The sequence below is a fragment of the Physcomitrium patens genome, chromosome 20 (assembly GCF_059467195.1).
Source record: "Physcomitrium patens ecotype Gransden chromosome 20, ASM5946719v1, whole genome shotgun sequence".
Lineage (NCBI taxonomy): Eukaryota > Viridiplantae > Streptophyta > Bryopsida > Funariales > Funariaceae > Physcomitrium > Physcomitrium patens.
This window is the reverse complement of record NC_143429.1, coordinates 15,659,278-15,674,975: the sequence shown is the minus strand read 5'-3', so window position 1 is coordinate 15,674,975 and position 15,698 is coordinate 15,659,278.

Genomic DNA, 15,698 nt, shown 5'->3' with positions numbered 1-15,698 from the left:
TAACACAAATGGCTCTCTTCCTGGGAAATTTAAGTGTGGTAAAAATTGCTTGGCCAGAAGGAGAAATAGCTTGTGGAAGAAACTCCAAAACTGTGAAGCATTTCTCTAATATCTTTGGTCTCATGAAAATGTTAATGGGCCAAATTTTGGGTGGATGTAGAAGAATGCAATCAACATTCTGAAGCCTACCATGATATAAAAAAAAAAAAAAAAAAAAAAAACTTATGACATGGATGCACTGTCTTAAAATTTTATGTGTGTAAATATATGATAAAGCGATGATGACATTAAGATGACAAAATGTGTTGCAACAAATTCTAACACATTTTTATAGTATTGGATGGGTCAGATTGCCCCAAGCAGTGTTTGAAGATGGAACTGACACAAAGCTCTTTGGCATGAAGGATCATAAAGAAAGCCTGGTAACATGAACCTTTGTAAGCATGAGGTTTGAGGCTTTATGACCAAGTTTTGGGATGCATTACCAAATTTGACTTTTATAACCAACCTCAAAATATCCGTCCAGATTGTCATTCTCGTTATAGACAATCTGGGTTTGTGAATAACCAAAACTAACTTGCATGCAAAACAATTCATTATTTGGAAACTTTAATGCATGTAGATAATATTAGAAAACTAGTTCAGTTCAACAAGCACAAGTTACAGCAAACCTCAGCACCCTTATTGATGTTCCCAATTAAAAGCATTCCCTCCCCCCTCTCAGTTTTTGCTTTAATTATCTACTTGTTTCATTTTTTTTGGACCGTGTTCAATGGAAAAGGGATCGTTAGATTTTTCATAGAATGTTGTGGAGACTCTAACACTGGAGTGAGAAGGAAGTGTCTGGTTCAAGCCATTGACAAGAGAAACACGGAAAGGGTCAGACGATGGGCAGTCTAAGAATAGGCTGCAGCATTGGATGAGTAGTAGGGGAGATCTGGGATGACCGGCCACGATGGACCATCAGATGAAGTCAGGAAAGGGCAACGTCCACAGCTTCGTCTTGCTTACCAAAGTTGTGGCTGCGATCAGCCCACTCGCAGGAAAGCCAGCGGCATCGGAGGGGCTATGGCTCCCTCTCCGAACATGCAAGAGGCATTTGTGATGCCAGGCCTTCGCCTGCAGTATCCCACCCTCTTTGTTCTGCTCTGGTCGTCGTCGCATTTGGGTGGGCGGTAATTTATCCAAGCCCCACTGTGGAGGCACTGCCGTCAGAGTCAGCGTCACTTAGGGTGCGCCTCGCATCACTGGATCATTGCTGGGAAAGGGATTGTAGCTCATGCGATCAGTGCACTGTGAGCTGCGGCAAAGAGGAGGGGGAGAATTCCCAGCGATTAGATCGGAGGCGCTCACGTTTGACGGTATCGCTCCGAATAAGAGATTATTGATTGACCCAGTCAGTGGAGCTGTACAGTGCGTGCAGTACTCCAGCGGAACAAAGCCTCCACCGAGCTGCGACTGCAACTTGCATCGCTTTTGTTCTGTCCTCGCCATTAGGGTACTTTCAGACTTGCTGGCCGGTTGGAGCTCTGCACATCACTTTACATGTCGGATTCCATCACAATCTCCTTCATGTTGCAGGTGGGGCTCATCAACGACGAGCATTATTCATCCTTTCTGCATCTTCCGACGAGCAGAAGCTTCTTGGACGCGATGCCTGACACTTGGAATCACCAAAGCCATTTCTCCTCGCACGCGCTGGTTTGTGTTAGCCATGGTGAAGTGCTCACTGCTCGTCAGAAACGGTGATAAAGCACATGACTGTATTGAGATTTATCATTGGGTTGTAGTGTCTGTCGCCCTATGGGGAGGTTGGTCCCGACTACGGTAGTCTTCCAAGGTCTTCGAAAGTCCTTTCCGGCATTTTGGGTTAATGATAGCCGCTGGGTGTTTTTCACTCGTAATTTCCTTTGAAATACGAGTCGAAGATGACCAAGTAGCTCTGGTGCAGCACCCGCTGTAGTGTGACTCAAGCCAGAGGCATTTCCTCGTCAAACAGGGGGCACTATTCGCAAGTCGTCTAATAAAGTTGTGTACGCCGACGTCCATCGCAGCTCAGCCTGAAAAAACTCTATCTAGACCATTCGTCAAGGTCCTTGTCCAAACGTCATCCCTCCCGTCTGTGCGCTCCAACTTTTCTGGAACGTCTGAGTTTGGGCATTGCGGTCAATGAGGTGGTGCGACATTTGTGTCTTGCCCATACAACTTCCCCGTTCCCTCTCGATATCCCCGAGAGAATTCGGCATGTAACAAATAGATTTCTTCTATGGTACCCTGTAACCGAAGTGCTTAAGCAGTGTTTAAAAACTGTTGAAGTGCCATCGGATCATGACCACAGCTAGTTTCTCTTGAATCGGTTGACAGGGTCATCGCCGAGCACATCCATTGATTGCACGAAGGCCGAAAACCTGAGCAGGCAGGAAGATGTCGTTTGTCGATTTTGGCTGTGCATGGCACTGGACTCCTCTTCCTTGCCCCTCCCTTTCTGAAAATCTGTGGTTCAGACTTAAGATTGTGACGCCGGAGCCTCGCACTCAGAGCTCATGCATCCAGAACTGTGGATGCTTCATTTGATCATGCAACACGCCTGCTCCTCTCAACTCTTCCGATGCCCCCCCCTTCGACAAGGACAGAATATTTCGACAACCACCGTAATCCTCATTTTCGATTGACTCGCCCAGTAAACTCGTCACCAGAATGATGATAACTTTGGTGTAATTAAATGCGGTTCCAATGCAGAATTCGAGGTCAGCAACACTATGAAAAACCAGCTGTGCATGGATTTTTTTTCATTCAATCTGAAGGAGGATCCGTTGTGTAGATGGATTCATTGCACGTTGCACAAGGAAAAGGCGTTACACTAAGACTTTTGCACGGGAGGAAATTACAAGCGAAGGATTCAGACAAAAAGCGACTCTGTGTGTACAGTGTCAGTCATAAATGAGTATGAATTCAAAAACTAAAGTAAGAAAATGCATGTACTATAAATGATACCATAAATTGGCGAAGATAGCAATTACAGTGGAGTGTATTTGTATAATGAATAAAGTCAACTATACATAAGGATATTAAAGGAAAAAAAGATGAACATGAATACAAAATCGTAAATGGATATAATAGTCTATTTATATGCTACTAATTCTAATTATATTTCTAACACGTTTCTATAATTTGAAGTCTGTAGATTCTACAGATAGCATTTGAATCCAAATAGCTTCAATACAAGTTTATAATTCTATTATGAACATCAATATTGAAATTAATAGTTAAGAGCATAAAAGGAGTTGTATAGAAGTATGTAAAAGTAAATTAATTTGATACTATCATAGTAGATAACTACTTAGAAGCTTTATAAATATGGGTTTGACTTTACAATCATTTGTAGGTGATTGGTAAGTTAAAACATAGCCAACAAGTTGGCCATGTGGCACACATGTTAGATGTCTTATAAAACATTTCCACATAGTTTTTATTTATTTAGGTAGTATATATAGAGACAAAAGTGATATTTTCTTCATTCTTGTAAATACATCTCTTGCTTATTTTTGACATTGGTCATTCCAATTCCTTTTTTTAAGTATATGTTTTTTAAAATTTATTCTTTGTCATCTCTCTTTGATAAACAACTTATTTTGAATATTTATATTTCTCAAGTTCTTATCTTTGATAGACTTATAAGAATATACTTATAATATTAGAGCTTTGTCTTTCTTGAATAAGAGTGCATTGCTCATATTTTTTAATAAAATATAAGTATATTAAAACTTCTTTGTTATCTATTTTTAAACTAATATTATTCATAATTTTTATTTTTTTAAAGATATAATTTTTTTTAATAATTTCCTATTTCTTATTTGAAGTAAAATTATATTTTTTAAAATTTATATAAATTTATTTTTAGTATTATTATAACAAAACTTGTTTAAACAATAAATATAATGTTGCAAATGTAAGGACAAATGAGGTAGTTAATACTTACAATGGATTATATAAATTTACCACCACAATGAACAATAAAATTAGTTAGAAGTAAAGATGCAAAGATGTTTGGATCTAATTTAATATTAGCACTAAATTATATTACTTCTCTTGTAGTTAACACTATTTAAATGCCATCACAAATGCTAGAAAATCAAAAGTTGTCCTATATGAAAAATGTGATGGTATAAGATCAAAGTTTTGAAGATTTATTAATCAAGTACAATTGGTGATTGCACTTTAACCTCAAAGTTATCAAAGTCCTAAATTTCAAGTTTAAATTATTATAATATTACTCTTGAATTTTGCTTTATCATCATTTTTATCTTATTTTAAACAACCTAATCAAATTTCAAAGAATTTGGAGATTTTTTTGGCTAAATTTTATTATATGTATAAAAAAACATGATACAATTTGTATTGCAATTAATAAGATTCACATTTTATATTATAGCAATTCTTCAATATTACTATTTATTTCTCAATTTTGATAACTTGCAATCAATATGAAGTGAAATGATGTTGCATTTATTATCAATTTCTTTATAGATCATAGTATAATAAAAAATAATTAATCCTAAACTTACTTAATTTTCAAATATTGAGCCAAATATTTTATTTCGCCATAATTTGTAATAATCATTTTTAAAAATTTAAATCTAAGAATCCAATAAGTGTGCATCAATATCTTCATAATTCTATGATAATACTAATATCTTTTCAATATAGACATTTAAAAGTTGAAAATATGCAAACTAATGTGGGATGTTTTAAATTCCTATTTTAGCAAGAAAAATATCAATGTTGTGAAGAAAGATTATACTTATATTGTAGAAAACCTAAGCTTATTTCATAAATTTGTCAAAAAAAGATAATGTATTAGAAAATCAATTTGTGTAACTACAATAGAATTATTGTAGCTAAAATCTTGTACAACATCTAATGAAGATCTTATTTTCTTTTCAAAAAAAATTCTTTAGTTTACAATAGATTTTTTTATTATGACCAAAAAATCACAAAGTCTCTACCTACTTAGCTTCAAGAGCTTTAACTTATTTTTTAGATAAAGGTTTTTTTAAAAGACAAAGTATATCTATAATGAAAAAACAAAAGCAATCATGTATAAGTTATAGATGATTGTCTTTTATTTTTTAGAGATATTACATATAAAACTATTATTATAGATATGACAATAAATGATCATAACATTTTAATAATATTTATAATTATTATATCTTATTTTAACTTAGATAGTTTAAATTTATTATACTTAAAAAAATATAATACTTGGATAGATTATATTTTTCATAATCTTAATTTTTTTCATAGTATATCAAAACTTTTGTTAATGAAGAAGTGAATCATAAGCCTACTACAACAAAATTATTATTTATTGGAGTAAGAACTTTTATATATGTTATAAAAGAAAGAATAATATTTGTTATATATACTATACATATTTCAAGAATGAAAAGATTTCAAGCAACATTCAATCCAATACAAAGATTAACAACACATATTTGAAAATAAAATATCCTTTCATATAAGTATTTTAGTAACTACTCAATTATTCTTCAAGAAAGAATTCAACAATCATTTTGAACTAATTTATACTTCATTGCAAAGTGAGTTGGCTATACTCAAAGACTATATTGACAAAAACTTTGCTAAGAATTTTATTCATCATTCAAATCTCTAATAGAAGCTCTATCTTGTTTGTAAAAAAAAAATAGACTATGTTGAAATATATATATATATATATATATATATAATATTAAATATTACTTATTAGCTAAAAATATAATTAATATTTAGATGTCCTATCTAGATACTCTTATCTTGTACCAAAAGAAAAAGATGAAGGTTATTATCAACAACAAAATTTGTTATTAAAGCAAAATTAATTTTATTTTTAAGCAATAAAATTAAAATTAAATTTTAATTCAATATTTATCAATTAAATTTATTTAAGTATATCCTTAGATTTTTTTGTGCATGGTATAAAGAGTAAGCCTTCTACTATTGAGTTTGAATCCAAGGAAAACCTTCTCTATCTTAAATAATACTTCTATATTACAAAAGATGAAGCATAATTATATGTGTTCATGCTTTTATGGTTTTTTTAGCTACATGACATCAAAGTCCTTTATAAAGAATTTTTAATGGATCTAAATATAAAAGATTATTAAGTAATTTTTTTTCAAAGTCAAAAACTCCTTGGTATTGGCTTTATAGACTTCCTTTACCATAACTTATGCTTAAATAACTATGATCTTTTATTTCTATAGATTTTTTAAGCTCAATCTCTCATAACTTTATATTTTTTACAGTAGGTTTATTATTGTGTTATGTAAAAATTAGCTTAAAAATTCACGAGGTATGTAGATGTAGAAGAATTTGACTTAACCTTAAAATTAGAATTAGAACCGAAAAAAATGCATGAGATATTTTAAAATATCTTTAAATTTTTTATATAATTTAAACATTTTTCATAAAAAATCCTAATTAAATCTGAAAGAGATTACAAAAAAAATAATAAAATCCAAAAATAACTATAAATATTTTTTAAAAAATTACTTAAAAGACTCTAATAAATATAATTAAAAAAATCATAACAAATTTTAGTCAAATTTTAAATAAATATTGTAATAGATTTTTAATATAATTAATTTTTATACTAATTTTTTTATCTTAATTCATAATTATTTGCACATACCAACTTACAAATTAAAAACAAGCATTCAAAATTTTAAGACAATCTAAATTATAGATTGAGAGAAATAGCTTTGAATCTGCTTAAATGTTGATTGTCGTCTCTCTCCAATCTCAATGTAAATCTTCTAGCCCATATATTTACTTTATAGTCCCTATTGTTATTTTAAAAAAATTTATAAATATAAAAAATTAAGTCAATTATTAGTAATAAAGAGAAAATTTCTAATCCAATTGGTATTCCTATTGGAGTCTAAGAAATCCTGATTGACCTTCAAAATCTTATTTCACATACTTTGATTTACTTAGTATTTATTTATTTTTTATTTAAATTTCAAATTAAATTCAAATCTATAAGTTATATTAGACAAAACTACAGTCACAAACCTACAAAAGTTCATCTATTGATTTGTTACAAAACTTATATAATTCACTAAAATTAAATCATTTTTTTATATAAAACAAAATAGCATCACTTCAAATAATCCAAATTTTTTAAAGCTTTCAAAAAGTCAATATGTATTCAAATCGCTCAAAATTAATGCTAAGAAAATTTAAATCAGGTTTTTTTTCCAAAACCACATTCCAATCATAAAAAAAACGCCCTATCTACTATAGATGTGCAATTTTGTGCTTCAAGGTCTAATTTGAACCATGGTTATAATTAGATATCTATAGATATTAATTTTAGATTTATTTAAGTGATATTTTTGAATTTCAATTTATAATATTATTTTTATCACCTATCTTCTTTTGCCTTATTTATAGCCCTACAAATTAAATAGAAGCACTTTTTAAAAAAAGACAACATTAATATGTATTAATTTTACTATTTCTTTAACTATTATTTATATTTCTAAGATAATTTGCTACTATGCTTTAAATTAAGCTTTTTCATAAGATATTACTTTCTTCTCTCTTTTATCTATTATTCATGTTACTTTACAACATTTTTTTATGAAGATTGTACATCTTGTATTGTTTATAATAACTATTATATATATATATAAAAACCAGATTTGTTTCTTAATAATATTTTTTGTTATCTTAGAATTCTAAGAAATATTGTATCATAGAGAAGAATTTGTTTTGTATTTCGATTTTAGAAAATCCTTTCAAATATATTGAGGTAGAAATAAAATTATATTTGGTCTGCTATCTTCATACAAATAGGCAAGCAAAGCAAGTGATTTAAGTATTGAATAATTATTTGTGATGTATTATTAACTTCTATAAAGATGATTGAATAATTTTTTTGCCACTTTTAGAGTTTGTTTGTAATAACATTGCAAATTCATCTATTCAACATTTACCTTTCTATGTTCATAATAGTTATTATTTACAATTTAATACTTTTAAATTTTCAAAAATTAATAATTTTGAGGCAAAAGTTTTGGAAAATGGATTATTAATAATACATTCATTAATAAATGCATAATTAAATAAACATTATTAAGTAAAAAAGATCAATGCCGATGTCTTGTACAAAGAAAAACTCATTTTTATATTAAAGATTATATATGATTACTTTTTTGTTATTTCAAGTCTATATGTTTTATGAAAAATTAAATTACTATTGACTTGAATCATTTTAAGTTTGTAAATGGATTAAATTAATTCCATATCAACTATACTTATCAAAATCTATAAATATCCATTTTATTTGTTATATATATTTTTTAAAATCATAAAAAATAATAGATATACTTAAAATATATATATAATTTTTCATTATAGAAGTTGATAATAATCAAGAATTTAAAATAAAAGAAAACTTTGACCCAAGTTGGTGTTGTAATATATTATAATATTTCTACATTGGCTTTGATAAGATAAATATACATGGAAGCTATCTAAGAATCTTGTAAATAAAGTAAAGAAGGTTGATATTTTCTGTAACAACATCTATCAAAATCAAGATGAGAAATTCAAATACTGTTTGTTGTAAAGTGGATGAGGCTCAATAAAAGAATTCATTTTATCTTCTATCATTATTTGTTCTTTTTGTATATTATGATGGAAAATCAATAATTAATAGATTTAATTCAAAATCTATTTTTTATTGAATTATTAAATATAGTATTGAAATTATGACAATCTTTAAGACAATATAATAGAAATAAAGTCCATCTAAAATGATATATCTCTCAAATAAATAATAAAATACAAAATATTTGGTATCATGACATTAGTAGAGATCTTCAATGTTTGGTGATGTAATTGAAGATAGGAACCATTTTTGACGATATTATTTTCATTTTACTTAAAAAAAATTATGAAGACCTCACAATCATTAAATAATTGGGTGGTCTTTTTACTTTGGTATGAAACATTATCAATAGTTGAGAGAATCTATCAACTATCTTCTCAAAAAACAAAGATTAGAACATGTGGAAAATTTAATTTAACGTGTCTTGAATTTTTGGAATATTTGATCACTATTCCTTGAAGAAATTATTGTTAGAAAGAGAAATTATGTTATAAAAAATAATATTGGCATTAGTAATTAAGAAGATAAAAAAGAATATTTAGAAGTACCTAAAATAATATTAATTTGATAATATCTTAATGAAAAGATTTTTGAAATTTTCTTAAATATTGGATTTGATTTTATAAGTGATTGATAGGTTGAAAACATGGCCAAAAAGTTGATTATGTGTTGCACATATTAACTACTTATTTTATAAGTTAGCCACATATTGCATATACTAATTACTTGTAGTACAAGTTGGCTAGGTGGTGCATATATAAGAAACTTGTTTCGCAAGTTAGACACATATTCTACAAGTTAAAAACAGTTTAGTTGATATATAGAATGTTGTTATATAGTTTCTTAATTAAATAGTATATATAAAGATAAGAATGAGGTCTTCCTCACTTTTGTAAACTCCTTTTTTACATCTAGTATAATTTTAAGAATCTTTAGTCTTTTTTACTTTGAAAATATTTATTTTTAATTCCTTCTTAATTATTTTTTTCATAACTCTTTGATATATATATATATATATATATATATATATCAAAAAAAAATTCATTAAATTTTTTTAACATTCCTTGTACAAAAGTCTCATATTGATCTAACAAATGTTTGATTTGGATTGAAGTCAAGAGATTGCTTCATGTACTTAAGAAGAAAAAATCATTGTGAATTCAACTAAAAAGTCATAAGTCTGGATATATGCTTTTGATTATTATCATGTTGAATAATCACATTTATAAAATTCAAATGATATACATGTAACGTGTGAAGCAATTGATATTATTACACTTCCATACAAAGATGACAATCCATTGTATCCTCAATTTTGCACATCATGTTAAGGCCATCCACACACATGCAAATTTACATCATCATTCTTCTATGTTCACTGTTTCAAGTGCTCTTTTTGCACTCAAAGAATTTCAATCTTATATATAGAATAAAAAAAACTATCAAAGTAAAACGAATTTATGTTTTTTTCCTAAAGAATGCAATATATTTCTAATCATCATTTGTTCAAACCTTTTATATTTTTGCAAATTTGAATCTTGGCTTTAATTGACTAAATATAAGCTTTGACGTCTTCTTCTTAACTTTAGACTTTAAGCTTATTTGATGTAACATCCTTTTTATAATAGAATCAAATATAATAATGTATGATTTTTTTTCTCATGTAGATGGCTACCTTGGATGTTGTATAAAAGCCATCAATAATAAATACTTATATGCTAATTATTTTATTTGCTAATATACTTGTTTTATTCCAAAAAATATAATTTTTATCATTCAAGTCACTTGAACATTGTTTAGAAAATTGCAAAAATAAATAAATAAATAAATAAAATACTTTCAAATTTTGTACAATCTTTCATGTATTCTTACCTTTCCTTAGTCTTCCAAGAGCATTAACTACTATTTGATGTTTTTCACTTTGATAGGCATACATTACTAAAGCCATTTTGTTATGGTATGTATTAGAGGTATATAAGGTTATACAATTAGAACATATTATGATATGCATATTCTCAACTAAGCTTAAAAAACTACTTTTGAATATAATGTTTGTTGTTCAGATTATGTTAATCCTCCTCAATTCAAGTATAAGCAAAATTAAGTTTAAAATAAAGGTAATTTAATCAACATATTTCTTTTCTCTAGTTGCATTGTTAGACTTGTATATTAATTGCTACATCATTTTTTATTATCTTAGGAGCTAATTTATTTTTAAATATTAATTTTTAGTTGAAAGTGAGATTATTGATTTTATACTTAGTTGTAACTGTGAGTGTATGTATGTATATACACATGCAAATTCTCAAAAACTAAAATTTCAATTTTTAAAGTATTTGGATCAATATTAAAATCTCTTCGGTATATCAAATTGATAGATAGTTTTCTGAATGTAAAGTATTTTATCTTCTTCTTCTTTTAAAATAATAGGCTTAAATAGTAAAAAATAATATTTAAGGTGATAAATTATATAAATCGTTTTGACAAAATAATTTTAGCCATAAGTAGTATTTTTAGCACTACAGTCAGATAAAATGAAAAAAAATTTAATTCAAAAAATTTACAAAGATAATATTGCATGTTTTAAAATAATATAAAATCTACAATTAGCTTAATTTCTGAAATAATTTATATAAAAAAATAAAAAAATAAAATCATTCAACTATAGATTAAAAGTTACAGATATGGCTTAGATGTAGAGAACATTACAGTGACTTTTGAATGGAATTAACATTTAATTAGAGAATATAGTTGCATTTTCTAAAGTTTAAGGTTGCAAAATAACTCTTATTAATACTATTTTTGTTACTTCATGTATATCAATGACTTGGTGGTCCAAACATTATTTACAGATAAAGAGGTATCACTATCACGTGCCTTTATGTTTACAAAACTGTATTTTGCTCAATTTAAACAGATTTGATTCAAATATGTCATGCATTTAATATGTAAAGCTTTGATGTGTTATGATCTGATTTTTATTTGCACACAATATAATGGATTTCATTTTACATTTGAGTACTCTTTTCTTCCACCAATTTATACACCTTGAAAGGAAAACAACATACTTTTGGGTTAAAGATTGGTATTATTTTGTTTTTTTAATTAAAAAAAAAACAATAAATCAAAACAGGTATAACTATAAAATTACAGTTGAATAGTGTATGTAAAATTAGATACAATTTCAGTAATTTAAATCTTTAATTTTAAATATGTATTTTGTATAAATGTGAAATTAATATTGTTATATCTGATGTAAATATATCAATTATACTTTGACAGTGGATAAATATACAAAGTAATAACATCTTATAATATATGATATTTGTAATTATAATGAATTTACCTGTGAAAAAATATCATAAATATTATATTTTTTATGTATGATTGTGTAGTAAATTTTAAAATAATAAATAAATTTCAATTAAAAGCATAGAAATAGTATTATCTTTTTCATAGAAAAAAATTACATGCTAATTATTTTATTTAAGTTTATAATATATCTTTTTTAATACAACATATGCATTCATTGGGTAAATACAAATCTTCTTTTGCATAATTACAGGTATTGTATAATACTAAAATTTTAATTTTTAAATTTGATTTTTTTTTAAAGGGAAACTGTAGGGCTATCTATTACAACAACAACTTCCCTAAAATATAAATTACAAATCAAGTACTTGATAAGCTTTTACAACAGATTGGTCATAATGACATATTTAGAGTTTCCCTTAATATATGACTATTGTTTCAGCTGCATAGTTTAATTGTATATGAAAATTGTATTCAATATATATATATATATATATACATGAAATGTTATACTATTATGTATATTTTTTTATAAAATAAATTAAATACATGCATACTTTTAAATTTGCTTGACAAACTCAACTAGATTCCAACCTAGTTTAATCATTAATTTGCAAGTATTGTTGATCAAAACACTATATCAAATCCTTGAATAATTCAAATTCATTAGGCATTTAGATTGAAGTAATCAAAATAAATTGTTTTTAATAGTTAATTTGGTATACACCTAAAGAATAATTTATATCATAAAAAGTGGATTGAGTATCATGATATAAGACTTAAAGTCATAAATTTGGATGTTGATTTTGTTTTTATAAGCAGGTAGGTCACAATTCTTGTGATTGGTTATTTCAGGATGTAAATTTTCTGACACAAAATTAACAGATGAGATTTGTTTTCAAGAAAATATAATAATTGAAATTAATTTTAAATAATTAAAAAGCTAAAATAGGATTAGTATATTTGTTTAAGTTGGATGAAAGTTCCTGTAACTAATAGTTAAGGCCTGAATTTTTTTATCATGATAAAAATCAATTTCGTAGTGGATTGTAATAGTTAAAAGAAGTATTTTTTTTAAAAAAAAATATGGTTCTTGAAGGCGTTAACATAAAACACTAATACAATTCTTAAATTGTAATATTCTTGTATTGATTTTACATTTTGTTAAGGACTTTTTAGATTTTAAATGTAGATTTTAAAATAATTATTGTGAAATAAAATAGCTTTATTGATTGAAATATAATGTGGAGCATATTTCTATAAAACTTGAATAAATTATTACTTTAAGAAATACAAAGTATACAAACCACTCTCATGCTTAATTTTCATTCAACAATATAATAACATTAGTAAGAAGTAACACAAATTTATATATATATATATATATATATATATGTACAAACAATAACCCACATTTTTTTTCAATAGTCAAACATTGACTTAATATAAGTTCTAGAAAAAAACTATGCATATGGTAGAATACACACTTGTTAAACAATTTAGTTATTTATCATCTGTAAAATGTTATAGCTAATACAAAAAAATAAAAAAATAAAAAACTATTCAGGTGACCTTGATCATTTGCATGACAATTACATGGAAAAATATGTGAAATGCAATAGTTAGATAGGTTTGCACAACCTAGTTCACAGTTGTTTTGCAAACTTGGTGCCAACTAACAATCATTGCACACAGTCTGCACCTCCTGTTGATGGGTATAGCTCCATCATCAATCTCTCAAATCAATGCAACATTTGCATTACCTCCTCTTAATTTAACTATGAATAAACTTACAATTTTGGAGGATTAAAAAAGTAAATATTTAAAACAAGCATTGACGAAATCAAATTACTTGAAAGTTGTATCTGAAGAATGACCAAAATAAATAAATAAATAAATAAACCCACAGTTCCTAGAGTTCGGTATCAAACTAGCTTTTTCAATAATAGTGTGGTAAAACTGAATCATTTCTTGTTGGCACGATGATATTCCTATCTGCAATACAGTTTCATACCCAAATATATCAAGTGGCATATTTTTCCATGTGCAAGTCACTGCATACTTATCCTTTAGCTTTAAAGATACTGAGAAAAGATGTTTTTTAAACAAAAGTAGAAAGCGGCAGGGTAAGAAAAAAGGGCCCCATTCAAACTCTCTGGTATCCACTTCGTGGCCTATCCACTAGTGCCACGTGTCGAGTGGACTATATCCTTTGTCCAAAGCTCCACTTTATGCTTTCCTTTTTGGTTTTTCTATTCCAACCGGTGCAGAAAATCCACCTGGCACTTCCTACCCTGGTTCCTACCTAGCAGACCTATTACCGTGCTGAAACAGGATTCTCATTCCTACTAAGCAGCCCTGTTACCACGCTTTGATAGGACTTTAAGGTAATAAAGTTTTGTTAGTCTGCATGCGGATTGGCTGGAGTCCCTCTACAAAAAAAAAAAAAAAAAAAAAAAAAGCCGCGTTCAGACTTTTTGCCACGTCACTGGGGAGCAATCGGGCTTAGTGAGAATCACGGGACGATCACGACGTGTGGATCGGACGTCTCCTATCGTCGGAATTTTGACCAGAATGGGAAAAGGATGAGTTACCTCGTGAAAGGAGACCTAGATTCCAGTGGTAGACACTGGACCTCAGGCCCAGCTCTGTGCATGAATGGTGTCGATGGATGATGGCCATGGAACATGACCAAGCATGACCAGGGGTGAGGTGGAGGGCACATTCCCTCGGATCGCGTGTCGCTTCGTCACGGAGCGCCGCCTCCCACGTTGCGAATGTTCGAATTTTTTTGGATGATGGATGATGGATGATAGCTGATATCGGGTTAAGGGATGCACCACGATGTCCGCCTTATTCATTCATTCATGAGGATGGATGAAGAAGGCAAAGGGTTTACATGGATGAGAACATTGTTGGGTTGTCCATTGTCATTGCTAAAGTTGTCAATAGACAATATTAACTTTCTCAAAATGTTTCTCCACGTAAATGTATATGCATTTATACACATATATGCATAAGTTATATTGGGAGGTTAAGTCAAGTTATCCTTGTCTTTTGATGAAACAAAACATTATTGTATTGCTTGTGATACATGGCTTTTGAAAAAGTACATTTAGATTGAGATTTACTTTTTTGATTATGTTTCATGTGCACAAACACTTTCCCATATAACATCTTTCAAAGGTATATGTTTTAGGAGGTTGTAAGTTGATGTTCTGTTTGTTGATTATTCATGAACCAAGAATAGTTATTAAAGTTTTGACTTGTTGCACAATATGATTATGTTTGTGTGTATGTGTGTCTGTGTGAATGATTTTCATGCAGTGATAATAGTGTACATATAAAATTCCAACTATGTGCATTGAACATTCTTATAGAATTGCCCTTCTTCACAGTGATTTGGGATTTCAAAGTTATAATTTGTGTTTTAAGTGTGTTCTTTTCACAAATTAATTTAATTGGATCTTTGAAGTCTGCAGAAGAAATTTTCAATATTATGAAAATTTGGTTTATGTGTTTGTTCCTGGAATTATATTATACTCCAATTCTGTTTTTATACAGATTTTCTAAAATGTTTGTGGGTATTATTTTATTTTTGTTTGTTTTTGTTTCTTTATAGTCTGTGACTGTGTCACTCCCATTCAGATAAAGTATTTATATTTTTTTCCACCAGTCATTGAGAATAGAGTTCAATCTTAACATG